The sequence below is a fragment of the Pleurodeles waltl genome, chromosome 9, assembly GCF_031143425.1.
Source record: "Pleurodeles waltl isolate 20211129_DDA chromosome 9, aPleWal1.hap1.20221129, whole genome shotgun sequence".
In the NCBI taxonomy this organism is placed as follows: domain Eukaryota; kingdom Metazoa; phylum Chordata; class Amphibia; order Caudata; family Salamandridae; genus Pleurodeles; species Pleurodeles waltl.
Window position 1 is genome coordinate 1156082067 of NC_090448.1, and position 20366 is coordinate 1156102432.

Consider the following 20366-nt stretch of genomic DNA (forward strand, 5'->3'; position numbering starts at 1 on the left):
CCTGCAAGCAGGACTCCTTTCATCTGGCTACCGTGGGAAGGCTCAAACGGGGGTGGAGCATCCTCTGAGATGTTTCCTCTGACACATCAGCAGCTGGGCAGTCCACCTTTCTAGAAGCCATTGCCAATGCGCTGCATGTCAACCAATCCCTATCACTTCCTGATGGCAGGGTGAGGAGGGTCACGATATTGTTGTCAAAGTACCGGCCTCCCACAATATTGAATCCACAATACTGATTCTCACTATATCTTCAAGGTAAGTTGATACGGAGTTAAGAACAGTATGGTTATACTTTCCTACATATGCTTACCATGACCAGTGGTGTCACATAGGCCCCCGCATTGTGTGTGGGGGGTTGGGGCTCTGAGCTCCAAGGAGCCCCCTCAGCACCGTACCAGGGCCTCAGAGCTCTTGACTTAGGGCATGATTTAGATATTGGTGGATTGATTAGTCCAACACAACGGTGCGGATATCCCATCTACTGCAATCTATACCATAGGATTTCATGGGATTTAGATTTCAGCAGACCAGACATCCATCACCATTGTGACAGAGCAACCTGTCCATCAGTGTCTAAATCAGGCCCTTAATTCGCTGCTGGGGGCCCCTCCATGTGCTTTGCAGAGGCCCCCCCTCAAGTTTCATTACGCCACTGACCATGACACTATCTTGGGATTCGATATAGTAGGATTCAATGCTGTGAAGTCGAAATTGTTGCAAGTCGATATTATTGGCATCGATAATGTGACATGCGTACAATGGCAGGCGCACCACATGACAATCAACCCCACTTGGGGTCTCCAGTTGTTACCAGCATACAGTGCTGGGCACAGTCTAGGCTTAGGGCCAGGTGGTAGCAAACATCCTCTGATTTGTGGAGAAAACTGAAATTCTGCATTAGTGGGAAATCTCTGGAGGAATCACTTATGTCTTGGAGATGGTTGGTGGAACTACTCCCACTGGTGGATTTTGCAGTGGGAGAGAATCTTCCAATCTAGGACTTATCGTTTCTGCCACAAAGGCAGGAGTTATTTTCTACAGCCCCTCATAAATGTATTCTATAGTAAATATTAAATAGGTGGGTACAGCGAGCTTTAAGGTCGGTATTGTGAGGTGTTTGTCGGATTTCACTTGGGATTTTTGCACACACAGGCGTGCGCGCACACGTGCTCTTTGTTTTGCAGGTCTTAAAAATGGCTTATTTCACAAAATATTGAGTGTTAAGTACCCCCTAACCCCTCTCTCTTTCCACTGCTCCTGAAGCCCCCCATGCCCGGCTTCTCAGTCATTGTATTTTAAACAGAGTGATTGTTGGGAAGTCTGAAGCCTCCCGCCCCCCCCCAATAATCGTACTGCCCCAGCTAGGCCCTGGGGCACTTTTATTTCGGTGCCAGGGCCTGTTTTCTGCCCTAGTCCGACAGAGACTACCAGGAAGGCGTTCCCATAACACAGGTTGGAAAGGACCAGCAGCGCTTGTATCCTAAAGGCTGCATTATTTCTGGAGGTTTGGGATCTGAACTGGCCTTTTATGGCTCCCTTCCACAGTCACAATGAAAATCAAAACATTAAAAGTCAATTTTTTCAGAGGGGGATTTTTATGTGCGACTTAATTTGGTTTTCAATGCAAAAGGCTAAACCGTGGCATATGTGCCCAATTCCAGCGACTGTAAAATACCACACGGGTGGGTGGCTGCCGTCGCGTGGAGACGGGGGCGGGCTGACAGCAATGAGATGGGATATGTGCGCATCACGACTGGGTGGCCGGCCTGCCATTGGCTGCGGCACAGGGACCCGCGAATCCATCACTCGCCTCTATTTAATTAACAGAGATAAAACGACAGAGCCCATTTCGCCCCATTAATTCTTAAAAAATGAGTTAATAAGCTGAACTGGCAATTCCACACATACACACACAGGAGGACGGGTCTTATCTGCATTAATTCCGTCCTTTGGCTTCGAAAGATTAATAGGGGCGGAATATGGGTCTGTTATTCTTTCCCGGCACCCAGGTCTGTCAGCTTGTCTTAAATTATTACCCGGCCCCCACCACATCCGTTCTTTGCTGGACATATTTACAGCGACCTGAAGCGTTCATCACACTCAAGAATTGTAAGGTGCCCTAACTTCACCTGCAGTGTGAGCAGGAGCTGAGATAGAGAGCTGTGGGGTGCAGAGCCCAATAAAATCATTAGTGATTGAATGGATCGCTCTGACTTAATGGCACACGTGTGCTCGAAGATCCTGGTGGGGCCAACTCAACCTATCATCTTTACCAGGCCGATAATTTGAGTATCATTACGTTGAGGAGTAAATACCTGTTATTTTCCTTAGGAATAATAATCACTGATCTTTTTAGAAAATAAATTAAGTACCGTAAAGACATGTAATAGTAACACTCGTGGCCAAATTCACAAACATTTTCCAGTGAGCAGGTGTTACTTACTCTTGTAGTCCTTGATTACTCCTGCGTTTGAGATCTAAGTCGAGGAGGAAGCCAAGAGTACATCAAGGTTAAGTCACAGAGGAATCTCTGTGAATTAGGTCATCATTTTTAAAGCGCCTAGAAAGCGCAAACACTGCAGTGCCCAGTGTGCTATAAAAAGAGGGTTTAGGCCTTTGCGTGACATTACATCTGTTACTCTATGTATTGGGACCTGAATAAACTGTGAAAGATTTACAAAGCTCCATCCCTGTTCTACAAATATTCTTAATCCATTGAGATAGATTTGCTAAACCATGACCTGATGCCTAATGAAATGACGATTGCAAGGGATGTATGATTCACACATGAATTAAATACCCATAGCAGTGCTTAATTTGTGCTTGTTGTTTCCGGTGCTGAGCACCGGCACTTATTGTTGAGGGCCGGAGCTTATTCTTCACCCCCAAGCATTTGCTGCGAGCAAAAGACACATATGGGAAAGACGGAGGAAGAGAAAAACGAAAAAGTGTCACAATCGGAGAAAGCAGAAAGCTGCAAAAGTGACCTGAATGGGCAGGGAAAAGCTTTAAAGGGAACGAAGTGGCCCAAGATGACTTCAGGATTACGCGACCTCAATATTCCGTGTTCCCACATTTAATTGCAGCAACCGTGTTTTAAAGAGGAGAGCTTTGAGCACCGGCACCTTGTTATTTACAAATTAAGCACTGACCCATAGTCTTAAAAATGCACACTGTATCAGTGCAAGACCACTGCTAACAGCTCCCTCATGGCTACACTTTAAAATTGCTTTGCTAGTAGGTGGCCATTTAGTGCCAGGTCATTGGGGACATTGGGGCACATTTACAAGCCCTAGTGCCTTCCTGCGTAACATTAGTGTTGTTTTTCTTTACGCTAATGTGGCGTTAAGAAGACTTTTTTTGCAGCGTCATATTTACAAAGTGGCGCAATGCTTGCATTGCTCCCCTTTGCACACCCTTGTGCCACATTTTGCCAGCGCCAGGGGGCGTATCGGTGCTAGGAGGCCAGCAAAAATGGCGCTATGAAATTTACAAGATTTGACTGAGCCATTTTTGGCGTCATTTTTAATGCCTGCTTGGAGCAAGCGTTAAAATGACACACCCATAGAGACCTGTGGGCCTCCTTGCACTTTGCTGCACTAGCGTCAACATTTTTGATGCTAGTGCAGCAAAGCGCCACAATAGAGTAAAAATTCTGACGCTATTGGCCTAACGAACATCGTGGTGTGCCGTATCATAAATATGGCGCTATCATGGTGTCGTTAGGTGCCGATAGGGTTGCACAAGAAAAGTGGCGCATTATCTATGATGCACACCTTTCTAGTAAATATGCCCCATTGTTTCCAGTCCTGGGATTGTGGTGATAGCGTAATGCATTCTGGATGTCGTAGTCTTCTTTTACTTCTATTTAACTCATTATGCTAACACACCTGAAATCAGTGATTTATAGGTGAAAAGTTGGGGACTGGAGCCAATGTCCATAATGACCTGAAGTGAGGTAGTCAGTCTCCAGCTCTGTCCGAAAGCAGATTTACCCCTTGATTGCAGAAGGGACCGGGCCGTGATGAATGGTCACTTCGATCCACCTCTTGGCTCTGCATGGCTGGTGGGATAAAACCAGAGCCATATCAAGGCCGTCCGGCTGCTCAGGACCTGGTCCTTCAAAGGGCATGTATGCTTGGCATTGTGGAAAAGGGTGGGATGAGAATCGAAGCATTCCCCAAGGTGGGCATCCACCATACCTCTAAGAGATGCTCTCCCTGGTCCTGACCAGGACTCAACGTCCAAGAGTTTACCAGCCAGCCTGATGCCCACGTGACTGGGGAGGAGGTGAACCCTGGGAACTTCTTCAGACCCACTAAAGAGGTGTGGGGGACTTACCATGGCTCAGATAGGTCATGATAACATTCTGCCTCAGTTCATGTCCACGTAAGTAGGAGGTGGTTAGTGCCGCACAAGTCTGGTGAGCTGTGGGGCTGGGTATCTGGTTGGTGAGATCTCTGCTGCAAAGTCTGCCTTGTATGTTGAGGACCTGATTGCAGAAAGCAGGATCTTCATGGAGGGAGTTTGCTAGATCCTTTTGCCTTTGCCAGTGCTTAATACCAAGGTCTAACTTACACTCTTCAGTTGTGAATGAGCATGACAAAATTGGCATACAAGATGGAGTGATCAAAGATTTTGCAAGAGAAGAAAGTGCAAATGATCATCTACATAAAAGACCAAAGCAGACATGAAGATTAAACATTTGCTAAATAGATTTTATTTTGTTTTTTGCAACACAGATAATCCGATCTCGTGTACATCAGGAGCTTTACCAGTACAAGTGTAGGATAAGTGTCCCCACCCATCATAACTAACCCTGTAGAGCCTGGAAAGGTGGTTCACAAAGGTGCAGAGGAATTTGAGTAGGTTAGTTCTTGTGCAAGTTACACCCCCCCCCCCCCCCGGTTTACTGTAGCAGTTTTTCTAACTTACCTAAATCTTCTTGAGTTATATGGTGCAAAATCACAATTATACAGCAATGCTTCGAGTCTGTAAGAGATGACAGCACTCTAATGCGGGTTGGTCCATAAAACAGCGAGTGCTGGTTGATTGGAGGGAAAGTTCCATGACAGTCTTTTTGTCTGCCCGCATCCTGTTATCTCACCCTTCCATTGCACCAGCGGAGACCATTTATTTATTTGTTACTTCTAGGCCTGGGAAACTGATATGTCCTACTGTCCAGCTGCTTGTTAGGGGAGATGCAACGACGTAAAGCTCCAGCCACATGACTGGCTTTCTCGTCAAGAAGTCCTCCTTGTTTGTTGAAGGTGCTTGTAATGGAAAAGCCCTTGGACTGAGTTGTAGTTGGGGGGGGTGATGGTAAACCTCTGACTCCCAGAACTACTAAATCTACTTATAACATTTCCTGATAACACGGTGAATTACTGGATTTTACTCTGTGTTTAGTGCTGCCTCACGGCCTGGGGAGATTTGACATTACCCTCAACACTAAAGGACATTGATAATTGTGGGGAGAGATACTGCAAAGTTATGGACTACAAACTCTGACTAGTTCCAGGATCCAGGGGACGGAAGGGTCAGTTTTAGGCATCAGCTCAGCCCAGTGAGTTTGGATGAAGATATTCGGCTACGTCCCACCTGCAGGCTATTCAGAGATTCAAGTCCTTAGCATTCTGCAAAAATCTCAAGAAATGCTCCATACGTTGTAGGTGTGGTGGAGGGATTTCCACAGGGTTGAACATTGGATACATTGGGATCTGCCTCTGAAATACTTGCACCTGGACATGAGCTGGGGCAATAAGTTGCAGACAACGACCCTGACAGCTAATGGTGCGTCATCCCAGAGTCTCTAAGCCTAGTCTTGCCCTCTTTCCATGTCTTTCCTACATCAGCAGAGCATCTTTGATAGACGTCTTTGTCCGATATCGCAGGAGTTGAAACGTATTGGTGCCTCTGTTGGAAACCAGGAAAGTTTTCTGAAGATATTTGTGACATGGGCGATGTCTCTGCTCCTTGCATTAATCAAGCAGCCCTGCTTTGGGTACCATACACAGGGTGAAAGTTTATTTGGGTAGGTTCGGTTGCAGCCCCAGTCTAACCTGGGCAGAATCATTTAAGTATGGGACTATGCCTATTTTTTGAGCACTGACTCAATGAGTGACAAACTCATTGGGCCGACTCATAAACCATAAAGATAAACTTGATGAGAAAGGGTCAGATGTATAATCTTCTTATACGGTTGCAAACCCTGTTATTCGTAAAATTACAGGGTTTGCAACCTCTAAAGGGCTTTTTAGAAACAAACATTTTTTTTTTTACTTATAACAGTTTCTAAACCCACCTTGGGATGATAACTGATTTGCAAAGAGGAAGTTGTCCATTGGACTGCTCCTGCTCTGCCATTTTTCCCTAAACAGGAAATATTCGCCCGTTACGCAGCCCCAGGGCCTTTAATGGAAGCAGGCTACTTTTTATCATTAATGAAGTGTTTCCTGTTTGGGAATGAAAATGCCGGGGCAGGGCTGTGCTTCTGGTTTCATCCTTGCTTTCTCAGGCATTCACAGTAGGTCGCTTGAATGCACACGAGACTCATCTGACGCAACACATACTACTGACTTGGGGTGGAGGCTGATGAGTGATTACCAACTTATCTAAATCCCTCACATCTAAATAATGCACTTGTCTCAATCACTTTGAAGAAAGTTAGGAGGTAGACTGAATGCTGAATTGTCAGATGCTGAATGGTCCACGGTCAACATGTTCCCTAAGGGCCTGAGTTACGGTTTGGCGGAAGGGTTACTCTGTCACAACGGAGACGGATATTCCGTCCGCCGTATCACACTTTTCATAGAATATAATGGAATCGTAATACGGTGGATGGGGTATCCGTCACGTTTGTGGCAGTGTAACCCCATCGGCCAAACTAAGTCAAGCCCTACGTCTCCAGTAACACCTGACTGAAGTTCGTACACTTTGATTATTTGCATCACACCGATCTCATTCCAGTTAAATATCACAGCCTGTTTCAGACAATTACTGGTCATTGCTCTGGATCAGTAGATCTGAAGTAGCATTTTATTAAATGATAAGCCCAATAGTTAACACATTCTGGGCTGAGGTGGTGAGACTGTTGAGTCAATGCACATCCAAACAAAATTTACATGAACCAAAACATGCTTATTGGGAATAATGCTGATGACCAAAATGTGCAAATCTACTTGTCAGTTCATTGGCCTATCTATATTTATGGCCAAGAGAGCCATTACATTTAACTGCAAATAGCCTTGCGCCCCAAAAATAAGTACGTGGAAATCTAAGCGCTACAGATCTGCACAGGCCAAAGATGCTGCAAATAGACTTCTAGAGGTCAGATCTAGAAAGTTTGTGGAGACACCAAACTGGGGCGCCCCATTACAAAAATTGACCAGAAGTCAGTTGAATAACCACAATGACCTAATTTGCTGGGTTTCTCACAATATAGGCATTGACATGATTCAAATGAATCCCACTAAATGCTCCACCTTCCTTGTTGAGTATGTCTCTAATATGTGCCCATCATGGGATCTTGCTTGCAATGGGATATTGCTCCCGGTAATGCCGGTCACTTTGATATTTCCATTTATATGATGAATCATAGTGCTCGAGATGTCATATCTTTGTAATTTTGCAATCAGAACTAAATGGATGACACTTGTATCAATATAACTCAGAAACATATTTTAAAAATCACAAAGATCACAGATTGCAACCCCCAGTTATTATTCATTAAACGGGTCATATTGTGACCCCCTTTTGGATCTACAAATTACAATGTGATCTAATAGTGATCTGTTATCATGGGTTACATTGCAAAACTGCGTTCCTTTTGAAAACCAGTTGTTGAGCAAATTACACTTCCCTGATTTGTAAATGGGAATTGTACATCTGGCCCAATCCACTAATCAAGGCAGTACAAAAGCCAGAGGGGCAGGTAAACACACCAAAGAGCCCCCATCTCTCCTCCTTCAACCTGTAACCCTATGTGCCCCTGCCCAGATCCCCCACACCCTACTCATGCTCTGCAGGGGAGGAGTGGGAAAAGGGGTACAGGTTGCTATTTGCAAGGTTAAGCCAGGCTGTGCTCTCAACAACAGCACATGGCCACTCCCAGTCTACAATTGCAACACTTTTCTGAGATGCTGCAATGGAGAGAAGAAACCCATACCCTGTAATGTGCCACAGTGATAGACAGGGAGTAGCACCAAAATGCTTCTCACTAGAGCTAAAAGGAACACTACTCCCAGCCCTGGTACAGTGGCAAATGGGCGCAAGGGGAGTTTGTTCTCTGGGGTTAGGTGGCCATGGGAGTTGCCTCGTAAACAAATCCCCCCCCCCCCAAAAAAAGAACACTGACTCATTGACAACATAGGAGGACCTCGATGAAAAATGAAATTTGCAATCACACAAACTCAGTAAGAAACACCGCCGCGAAACAGACCTGATAAACGTGTTAAGTCAGACCTCAGTGAAAACATATAGGCCCTCAATACAACTTTGGCGGTCTTCCAAAAAGACTGCCGAAGCTGCGGGCGCCACTATACTGCCAGTGCTGGCGGTATTTGTGGCTCCACATTATGACTTTATCGCTGGCCCAGCGGAAAAGTCACATCAACATTGCTGCCGGCTCATAATAGAGCCGGCGGCATTGTTGATGTGCAGCGGGTGCAGCTGCACCCGTCGCGCATTTCACTGCCCGAAATTCAGGCAATGAAATCCGCGATGGGGCTGTGCCTGGGGGCTCCTCCACTGCCCATGCCAAATGCATGGGCAGTGCAGGGGCCCCCAGGGGCACCCCGCATCCCCCTTACTGCCAGCCTGTCCATGATGGTGTTTACCGCCATGGACAGGCTGGCGGTTGGGGACTCGTAATCCCCAGGGCAGCGGTGCTTGCACTGCTGCCCTGGGGATTATGACTGCCTGGCGGTCAGTTGCAGGGGCCGGCGGTATGGCCGTGGCTAATGCGCCATGGTCATAATACACTGGCGGTACACCGCCAGCCTGTTGGCGGTGTTACCGCCGGCCGCCAGGGTCGTAATGAGGCCCATAGACTCTTATGGATCAAATGAGCTGCCAATAATTTCATCAACTTTAGAGAAAGCTAATGGAGTAGGCTCACTGGTCTCACTGTTAATGGTCTCTAGTGCCCAAGCAAAGATGGCTGCCAAACTCTAACCATATGACTCGTCCAGGGAGTTTGATTGGTCCTCACAACTCCAATCATCCAATCACAGAAGTAACTTTTTACAAGTGAATTACTTATTTGTGGAAACTCACATTTTCTTGGGTCCAATTTCAGAGAACGGAATGAAATCCTTGAAGTCCATGCTTTTAGCTTGTTTGGGAAGAGGTTCAATTTTTGGGGGCAACTGTGTCAGCACATTATGATGTTTTGGGGTGCCCTGATAGGCAGTACTGCTCTCACAGAGTCTTCATCCATAAGGTGAATATTATGTGGTATCGTAATCAATGATTTCTATTTGTGATTGAGCCTCATTGATAATCACAATAACCAGAAGACCTAAAAATATATAAATATAAAAAGAACACAAAGAGAAAAAACACTCAAATGTGGATTGAAAAAGACAAAAAGGAATTCCTGCAAGGCACACAGGGAGGCAAATGTATATAAAAACAACCAACCCATTTCCCCATTCGATTCTTCAGGGTCAACCAAACGCTTCAAAGTAGTTAGGTATTTCCCTAGAAGGGTCAGTAAAGTCCCTGGAGGGAGCTGGGACTCCTACATTCCTCTCTTGGAGAACCTGGTTGGTCCTTTGGGGCCTCTTTGGTCTCAAAGCTGATGTTGTCCATGTACTAGTCAAATGCTCTGAACTTTGGTATTCCAAATGTTACTGGGCCGCCTGAGTCACTGGAGCCAAAAAGTGTGAGCCTCAGAAAAAGCAGGAGGTGGCCAAGGCAGCACAGCAACCAAAACAGCTGCGCCTCATTGCGCTAAGAGCAGCACAGAGCCCTGTTTCTTAAATATGGCCTGCTGATGCTCTCTTCCAGTGTACTGATGCACAAACAGGCTATCAAGTGATGTGTGCACTCCGCAGCCCCACAGTACAAAGGTGTGTGTGTGCGGTCTAACAGGTTTTATACTGAAAGAGCATCCATTCAGTGCAAAATGTTATGCTTCGATCTTTTTTTTAGCATTTCACACATTGGATGCGAGATGTACCATGCAGCACACATCCTAAGATGGAAGGCACAGATTTACTAACACTTCACATTGTGTCTGCATCACAAAAGTGACTGAAACTGGCGCAAGTGCTGTGTTGAGATTTACTTACCAGGACACCACTTGTTTAGGCTGAGACGTTGTGGTAAAGTAATGCAAAGTAGAGCTATATGTTACTTTGCATTGCTTTGTGTTAAAGGGGCGTACAATGAGTGGGAGATGGACATTCCATTTAACTGTCATTCATTTTTGATGCACATACCTATCTACTAACATTGGTAGACAGGAATTTGTGTCAAAATATTGCCTTCCTCGAAGCAGGTGTAACTTTTGAGGAACGTTTTCTTGTCTCCAAATTTTTCCAACTTTACATGTATGCTGTACTGTTCAACGCACATACAAACTTCGAAAAGTTTTAAGCTAAGTCTAAGCATAGTATTTTGTACTGGAAGTGCACCCTAGACATCCATCAAACATCCTTGCCCTCTCGTGTAAGGGGGTGTGAATGGTGCAAGGCAGCCACAAGTGCACTAGCACAGGGGGAGAGTGAAACAGCTCCATACGGTAGGTAGTCTGCTGTTCTGCTCTTTCCCTGTGACATAACGCAGAGGAGCAATTTTGATTGCTACACTGTGTTGCATCAAATGTTAATAAATCTACTTATAAATGTTTGGAGAAATTTATTCATTTCTCCTAAGTAAAGTCTGTTCAGAGGAGACGTTATTTTTCAACGCAAACCCAGTTCTGAAAATCTTTGTAGAACTGTCTTTGGGTCAAGGACAATGGGTGGTAGCATGAGAACTCCCAAGTACCACCCATGAAACACTTGGGATGGTGACCACTCAATGGATGATCACTCATAAATGCTTGTCCAGCTCAGAAATTTCTTAAGGATCCTTTCACTTGGGGGGTCGCCAGAGGAAGTCGAGCAACATGGCTGATAGGATCGGGTACCCTGCAAAATGGTACCATTCAAACCAGCCACATATAGACCTGTGTGAATAAATGTAGGCAGAACAACATATCGACGTGAGGACACTGGAGCCAGCTGGGAGACCCTAAAATTGTGCTGAAGGAAGAGACTGCAAGGCCTAATCGCGAGGCCTCGGTGTGCCGTGCGGGACGCTGCAGCTCCAACACTTCAGGCAATGGGCTGATACGACCTCATTGGGCTGGATAGCTGCTTTTGACTGAAAGGTACGTAGAGGCGAGTGTGGGGCCCTCTGGGGAAACTAGGCCCGATCAGGATACCCTCCTGGCAACTGTGGGGCCTCTCCCTTACCCCCTTCCCAGATGCTTTCTCATGCGAAACACTTCACGCCACTTCCCCCATGAGCATGATCCCTGCAAACCAGCACCCAAAAAGCAAGCATCCTAGCATGGCTTGATCAGGATCATAGACGCCGGACTAACTTGGTGATCCTTCGTGGAAGCATTAAATAGATTCAGAGATGCTGGGCGCAAAAGGTGGGAGCATATCCTCAGCTGCTTGGCCTGGTGTTAGGGAAAATGCACAAGCACTGGAAAACCCTGCATCGCTTTAATGGGCAAACGGGATGGCAAACAACCTAACCTCACCTTTGAAGGTGCGCGGAAAGTACCAGGCCACAAGACCGCTTCAGACCCAGACAGTCCTGATTTTGCCCACATCACACTGGCAGAGGAGCAACAGGAGGTCCAAACCATGCTCCTAGAATTGGAGGGTAGACTAGCAGCTATAACCAACAAAATAGACTCCTTGTTACAGCAAATGGATGATATGAAGGAACACCTGAACCGCCAGTACACTCAAATCAACATGGTGGCGAGGCCAATCTCTGACATTGAGGATGATGCAGAGGAGCAAACCAAGCTCCACAGGAACTCCAATCCAAGCTCGAAAAAATAAAAGCCAAGGGTGAAGACTTGGATGCCGGCTCAACATGATCCACCCTATGCATTTTTGGAACCCACGAGTCAATGAACATGCAATCGACTTCTATCACTGCTACCTAATCTAGTGAGGCCGAACCATTCAGGCGTAATTTCGGGCAGATCCACTTTGGAGAACCCTTGGATGCTCTTCGCTCCAAGATGTGAAATTGATTCTGAGATTCCAGCCGCCGCTGTTTTTTTTAAACACAGCAAAAGCCTTTGACTTCATGGATTGGCCCTGGCTGCTGGCGGTGGTGGAGAGAACGGTAGTGGGCAAGGCATTTCTACGGTAGATCTCCTTTCTCTACAGCCAGTCATCAGCCAGGATCCAAATTAATGCCTTTACATCTACCCCAATAGTAGGAGAACCTGACAAGGATGTTCCCTCTTCCCCCCTCATATATGCAATTGCAATGTACCCACTGACGTATATAATACGAGAATGCCATCACCAAAGGGAAGTAAACTGGGCATGCGTAAACATAACATAGCATTTGGTCGGGCCTACAAATTAACAGGGCTAAATCACTCATGATGCCCCTGATGCACGCCATGCAGAAGTCTGCCTTGGCACGCCCCATTCAATGGCAAGCAGAGCCTGTAAGAAATCTACGAATCAGATATCACACAAACATGGAAGTGATGCTTACAGAGAGCTATGGTTGTTGCGTCTCCCAGAATGCTGAGCAGGGTGAGCGGTGGATCCAATTGCCATTGTTGGTGGAGGGATGCTGGCGCTCACGAAGATGGTGGACCTCAGTAGGCTGCTCTGTTTATTCCATCATACCGATACCCTAAAACTGAGTCCTTTTTACTCTTCTGCGCTCTCTCATTATCCAGTTGGTATTTGTGGGCCTACAACCCCGAGTTCCTGTACAGGCTAGTTGGGTTTGCTGCGCCTAACTTTGAGCTGTATTACCTGTTAGCCACAGCACAATTTACACACCATTGGGTACATTCTATTCAAAAGGCACCATATTTGAATTTTGAGCAGGGATTGATAGCTCCTACCCCTCTTCAAAGTACGCTACTCACGCCACATGCTTGACCACGCAGTGAGATACACACAGTTAAATGCACAACATGGGCCTGATCCCGACTGTCTATGTTGACTGGGGGTGACTCGGGCTATTGCTTTCACCTCCCCCTGCATGGCAATCCCCAAATGAAAATGACTGCTAAACCAGGGGTGCTTAGACACTTTCTTGCCAGGGGAAGGCACACCATGGGTGACTTCCCCATAACAAACCATTTTTAACTACACTGATTACCTGGGGACGCCATTTCAAATCTGATTTACCAACTTGCCCAAAGACATATATCCCCCTCTCTGGAGAAGCCACCAGAATGGCCACTCCTCACAGAACTTTTAGCAAACCCCTCAGCCAACAAACTGATATCACTGCTGTACAACATAGCAGCCATATCGCGACCAGCAGCCCCACGACAAGGGCAGTCCCGATGGGAACAAGAATTCTGGCATGCACTAACAGACATACAATGGACATACTGATGTGAACAAATAGAACAGGTTTCCTTGGGAAACATCACTTACAACGCGGCCAATGCAACGCAGTGCATTGACCACGCTGCCATTACCATGCATATGCATTTACTATGCATGCGTTTACTATGCATATGTGCGGTGACGGCAGAGAAAGCGGTCTAGGTGTCAAGAGCAGAGGATAGAGAGGTAAGTGTGGCTGGGTTTGGGGAGGGAGGTTGGGGTAGTTTTTAGGACAAGGCGGGGGTTCAGGCTAGTTTTAGGACAAGGTGAGGTATGTTTTAGAGTAGAGGGCGGGGTAGTTTTTAAGGACAGGGTGGGGTACGTTTTAGGGTACGGGGTAGTGGGGTCGGGCAGTTTTTAGGACAGAGAGGTGTAGGTTTTAGAGTTCAAGGTGGGGTGAGGGTAGTTTTTAAGACAGGGCAGGGTGGGTTGGGGTAGTTTTTAGGACAAGGCAGGGTAGGATTTAGCGTTCAGGGCAGGTGCAAGAAGGTCGGAGTAGTTTTTAGGACAGGGTGGGGTAGATTTTAGGGTTCAGGGCAGAGGCAGGGAGGTCGGGGCAGTTTTGAGGACAGTGCAGGGTAGGTTTTTGGGGTACAGGGCGGGGCAGAGGTTCAGGGTGGGGGGTCAGGGTAGTTTTGAGGAGAGGGCATGGTAGGTTTTAGGGTTTAGGGCTGGCATGGGAGGTCGGGTAGTTTTTAGGACAGGGTGGGGTAGGTTTTAGGGTACAGAGTGAGGGCGGGGCAGGTTGGGTAGTTTTTAGAACAGGGTGGAGTAGGTTTTAGGGTGTGGGTGGGGGGGTCAGGGTAATTTTTAGGACCGGGCAGGGTAGGTTTTAGGGTTCAGGGCGGGGTAATTTTTAGGACAGGGCGGGGGAGTCGGGTAGTTTTTAGGACAGTGTAGGGTAGGTTTTAGGGTTCATAGTGGGATGGCGGTGAGGAACCAGGAAAGATAGAATCCCCACCCGGGGTCTCCTTCCCAGCGGTGGAGGGACACCCTAGTCCTCAGCGTCCGTTTAGCAGAAAGTACCCAAATCAAGCGGGGTCACCAACTGGAGGAATAAAGAGAAGTTTATTACATGGATTATAGCTCGAGCTAATACAGAGTCCCAGGACAGTCAAGTGACTATCCTACGGAGGCTGCCCCTTCACTCTGGGGCACCCAACCTTATATACACACAAAACTGCTTAGTCAGAGGACAACTCCATCCCTAGCGTATTCAAGGTCCTCTGCGGCCTTCAGAATATTTCAGGGATACACGTGTGGTGGGAGAAGGTACAGATGCAGCTGGCAGGAGGTGGCAACGACCTGTACGAACCTGTTCTGGCAGTTACTGATTAGGCACAAACATTCTCGGAACTATGGTTAGAACAAGTAAATTACAGCGATAAGCAGATTGCAGCCCAAGGCTGTGAACACAAGGTCAATCATCAAAGTTCAGGAGGTTTGTCGAGCACATGGCAACATAATAAAGATAAACAGATGCCTAGCAGCTATGGTGTATGATTAAGTTTATGTACATTTTCTCAGCGGGGTAATTTTTAGGACATGGTGGGGTAGGTTTTAGGGTTCAGGGTGGGGGGGGCAGGCTGTTGGGGTAGTTTTTAGGACAGGGCAGGGTTACTGTTGGGGCTCAAGACTGAGGGGGGTTTTAGGACTCAGGGCAAGGGGAGTTTTAAGGGCTTGGGTGGGTGGAATATGTTATCAGGTGTAAGGGGGCAGGCATACAAAAACCATACTACACCCCCTTAGCATAGTGAAATATAGCCTCGCCGATGATGCCAGCTGCTGGCGATGTGGTGCCCCACAGTCAGGATTCCTGCACATGGCACGGTCATATACCACGATTTACTACTATTGGCAAAAGATTGGCAAAGAGCTAAGGCCAACGACCGTGCCAAACCTGTCATGACACCAACGATAGCGCTACTGGGAGATGTTAGTGAGACTGCTAACCCTTACCGTACCTTTACAGCACTGGCACTCCTTTTGGGCAAAAGACGGGTGTTCATGAGTTGAAGGGGAGAGGTGACTCCTAGGTTTGCTCAATGTCTTTGAGATCTCACCACCTGCGCTGAAAATGCAGAGGTATACGGCAAAATGCTTCCTCTGACCTCCCCGACTGAGAGATATAGAGGCCCCACTTTGTGCATACCTCCTCAGTCTAGAACAAAATAAATTATTACACGAATGGTGGTCTATCATTGATGGGATTCACCCGCATCTTGAACGTTGCACAAACAAATGCAATATGTAATCCAAAATTATGTTGTGACTGTACGCGTTATCACTTGTATTGTGATCTGACCTGTATGTACAAGATATACTATGTGTACCACGTATGACTGCCTGACCTTGTTAAAATGAAAATAAAGGTTAAAAAGATCCTTTTACTTGTCCCATAAATTTCCTGGAAAAATATGTGAGGTCTATTCACTTTGTTTCACCAACACAACCTTCTTCTGAGGGATCTGGATTTGGCTTCATCTTCTGCCCCTTGGTCTGTAGTTATTTCATTCTCAGCCTTCGCCTTGGGCCAAGTTCCTTGTGTCTTGTGGTGTCCACAAGGCCTTCCTCCAGAATCAATGATCAAAAACATTCAGAGCTTCTGTTTGAGGGCAAAGTCCCAAAGGTCGTAGATCATATAAAAACATGCTGGATACGTTTGTTGAAAGGTTTGGTTGATACTACTCAGACAGAATTCAAAATGCTCAATCTACAACCAAGGAATTTTATAAAATTCTCAATGAATTTCGAAAACCTACATGCATGGAAGGAAGTCATTCCACTACTCAAGATTTCACAAACAAATTGGCAACTCACTACACAACCAAGGCAGACACATTGGACTCCTATTTAAAACAGAAGAAAACCATCAGCACCAACCCCCTTCCTAAAATACCCTCTAAGAATAAACCAACCCAACCTCTACAGTCCTTCAAACAAATATCCCAGGATGAATTTACGGATTTGGTCAAATCAAGCAGACCTTCTGGTTGCCCTTCTGACCCTTGCCCACCACAAATCTTCAAGAACATTCTTCTATCTACTTCTGCTGCCACACCTGTAAGAAGAATCATCAACAACTCTTTAATTTCAGGAACTTTTCCTGTAGACCTGAAAAAGGCATACATACGACCTTTAATAAAGAAAACAAACCTAGACCCGCAAGACCCCAACAACTACAGACCAATCACAAAAGGACCTTTCCTGGGCAAATTGATAGAAAGAGCAGCTTTCGCCCAGATGTCACAATTCATTGAAGACAATTCTATACTTTCAGACTTCCAAACTGGATTCCGCCCAGGAAGAAGCACTGAATCGGCACTCATAGCAATCTGGGATGATCTTAAAAACACAGTCGACCGAAATGGAGTTGCTGCACTACTTCTCTTGGACCTCTCAGCTGCCTGTGATACGGTTGACCATGACACCCTAATTCAAAGACTCCACGAAGCCGGCATACAAGGGATTGCTCTCGACTGGATTACTTCCTATCTTAAAAAAAGATCGAATATCATCCACTCGCCCCCCTTCTCGTCCGAACCCTACCTCACAAAAGCAGGGGTCACCCAAGGGTCAATCATCTCACCTTTGCTTTTCTACATCTACATGATATCTTTACCAGAACTGATCAATGATTTCCATCTCACATGCTACAACTATGCAGATGACACACGAATACTACGTAAATTAGAATGCCCCAAATACATGGAAAACTCACAAATCTTCAGTTGCCTCAGAGCCGTTGATCAGTGGATGACCTGGAGCCATCTCAAACAAAATACCTCCAAAACAGAAATACTCATATGTGGTGACTGGAAAAGTTATGACCCTCTGTGCGTCTGGCCTGACGATCTCGGACCACCTCCTCAATTATACAAGGAAGTTAAAAACCTAGGAATCACCATGGATTCCAAGTTAACTATGAATGCCCAAGTGGACAAATTAGCACGAACAAGCTTCATCACCTTGAAGACTTTACGACGCATCTTCCCCCACCTCGGATTTCCACACAAGGTGCAAGCTACTATCTCGCTTGTACTATCCAAACTGGATTATGCCAATGGCCTCTACCATGGATCATCTCTATCTGTTATGAAAAAACTACAACGTATCCAGAATTCCGCAGCCAGACTACTATTACATGTAAAGCCACAAGCCCACATCTCCCCTGCCTTGAGAGCACTACACTGGTTACCCGTTGCCAGAAGATGCACTTTCAAGCTGCTTTGTATCACCCACAAAGCTATCCATGGAACAGGACCGCTTTTTATCAGAAACAAAATAACCAAATACATCCAACAAAGAAACCTCCGCTCAAGATTGGCACCCCACCTTAGAACACCACCATACAAGAAAAAGACTATAGGCGGTACATCCTTCTCCGTTCAAGCAGCCAAACTATGGAATTCATTACCCCCAACTATAAGAGCCACAGATAACTTTCTTGTCTTCAGAAAACTACTCAAGGGTTGGCTCTTTCCTTCATAACGACCATATTCAAACAACTATGGACTGCATATGCCTATGTTGATAAATATTTTTTTCAGATTATGTGTATATTTCTAGTTCTAGTTCAGAAAATATGTATCGCTACTATGTCATAATAAAATACACACACACTCTTTAAACCTGTTTGACTAAGAAGTATTTTACCCATGGTTCTAATTATGTATTGTGTGTGCATATGTGTGTGTATTCATGTGTGTGTATGTATGTATATATATATATGTGTATGTATGTGTATATGTTGTTTCTGAGCTTGGCATGTTCGTGGGTCATTGCATAGCTCCTGAGGGGGTTGTTATACTAGATATGTATGAATTCCTGCTCTCATCTTATCACACTTATCTACCCATTATCATATGTCATGTCTCTATCAAACTATCCTCCATTCTCACTCTGACTCATCCCAAATCTTTTCTACTACTTTCATCTCCTAAATAACTCTGCCTAAGCTCTTCCCTCCGCATCCACATCTAACTCACCAAACCTCACTCTACTACCGTGACCTCCCACAAAACCCTACTAAATTCTCCCGCATTTATCTCAGCCTGCTACTATGCTCTCCCTAAACCTTCCACATACTCTTCCTCCTCCATCCCCCTTTACTCATCCCAAGCCTTTGGGTTGAGTAAATTAAGGATATACTCCCAATCAACACTTCTGGATTTCTCTCCTCTTCCACCCCTCCATTACTCCAGTCAATCTAACTAACAAACTCTCATATCCGCGGCTCAAATAAACTCATAATAATACTAAAACTGTACTCATTATTTCCCGATACTAATCCATCACTAATTCTTGTTGGGTTCCAGAGTAGCGTGCTACTCACCGAAAAGCGCTTCGACGCCTCGTCAGGGGTAGTAAGCGCTATATAAATACGATTACAATACAATACAATACAGGGCCATCCAACTCCTTGCATGATCACTAAATTGAGTAAGTTTTTAGGTCCACTTTACTCTTATCATTGTGTTTGCTATATAGGGGTGCAATTAGTTGCTTCTCCCAGTGTAGCCTTTAGATATGTGTATTAGTTGTTGACCCTCTGTAGAGGAGACGCTTCTAGAACTAACTTTAGATTCTGATCACTGTCCTTTGAGGTCCAGACCATGACCACAGGTGTCCCGTCAGTAGGGTCATCAAGGGATAAGCGCCAACAGATTTCCGAGAGATGGAAAGGGAGATTGAGACCCTGGTCTGCTGCTCTCTCAATGTCCAGACTGGCAGTAGAAGAACAGCAGAGCAGTGCAGGGATTCACTGGGCACACAAGATAGGCGGAGTTCAGTAGGAGCCAAATCTCCTAAGCTCACTGTATGTTTGGGAGGCAGGAACTGGGCAGAGCAGCTGCTCTCATGGGCACCAATAATGCCCTGGCTTAGGGTGTCAAGAGACTTGCACCGAGCAACAACATGTGTCAAATTCTTCTGTCCTGATCTCACCTCTTACTCTTGTCTGACACTTTGAAGGGTCAACCAACGAGTGTGTAAGCAGAACCTGGAAGAAACAGAGCACGAGACAGCCGTTGCTTCCTTTACGGCTTGACCTCTCTGCTGTCGCCCTTCTCAGCCCACTTCCGCAGGTCCAGACCTATCTATGTGGTTCTCGGCTTCAGCAAGATGAAAGAGGCAGAGAGATGTAAACAGCATCTGTCCATCTCTTGAACCCTGCTAGGGCCTAGGCCCAGGTGGCTGCTGTCAAAAGGTTCTCAGAGTCCACTCTTCCCCCCCAACCCTTTTGCAACTTGCTGCTGCCTACACCTGAGGGCAACATGGGTTAAGCGTGAACACACCAGCAGGTTAAGTGAGGAGAGGTAGCAGAGGGGGATGGGGTGTGTGTGTGTGACTCCCTAATTTTCAAAGGATCCCTACCTCAGTGAACATGCCAAACACATATGTCCACTGAGGATCTCCCTGTTGACATGGACTGAGACCCTATAGGTTAGCTCTGAGGTCGAGGGGGGCATGTATAGTGCACCCATGTTTCACAGACATTAGCTACTGCCCTCTCTACCAAGGCAGTGGTAGACTGACAGTGGTGGCAGCAATAAATTTATAGTCAGGGATACATGCACCTTGTACCCTTGTTGGGGGCTACTAGCCACCCTCCTGATCAAGTCTGTGCAGTCTTCTTTGCCTGTGGTCCTGTTGCCTTTGTCTACCTGGGATGTGTGTTTGAGAGCCAGCAGGTTCCCTGGGGGAAAATGGTGAGGTGAGCCAGTGCTTAATTTGTGCTTGTTGTTTCCAGTGCGGAGAACC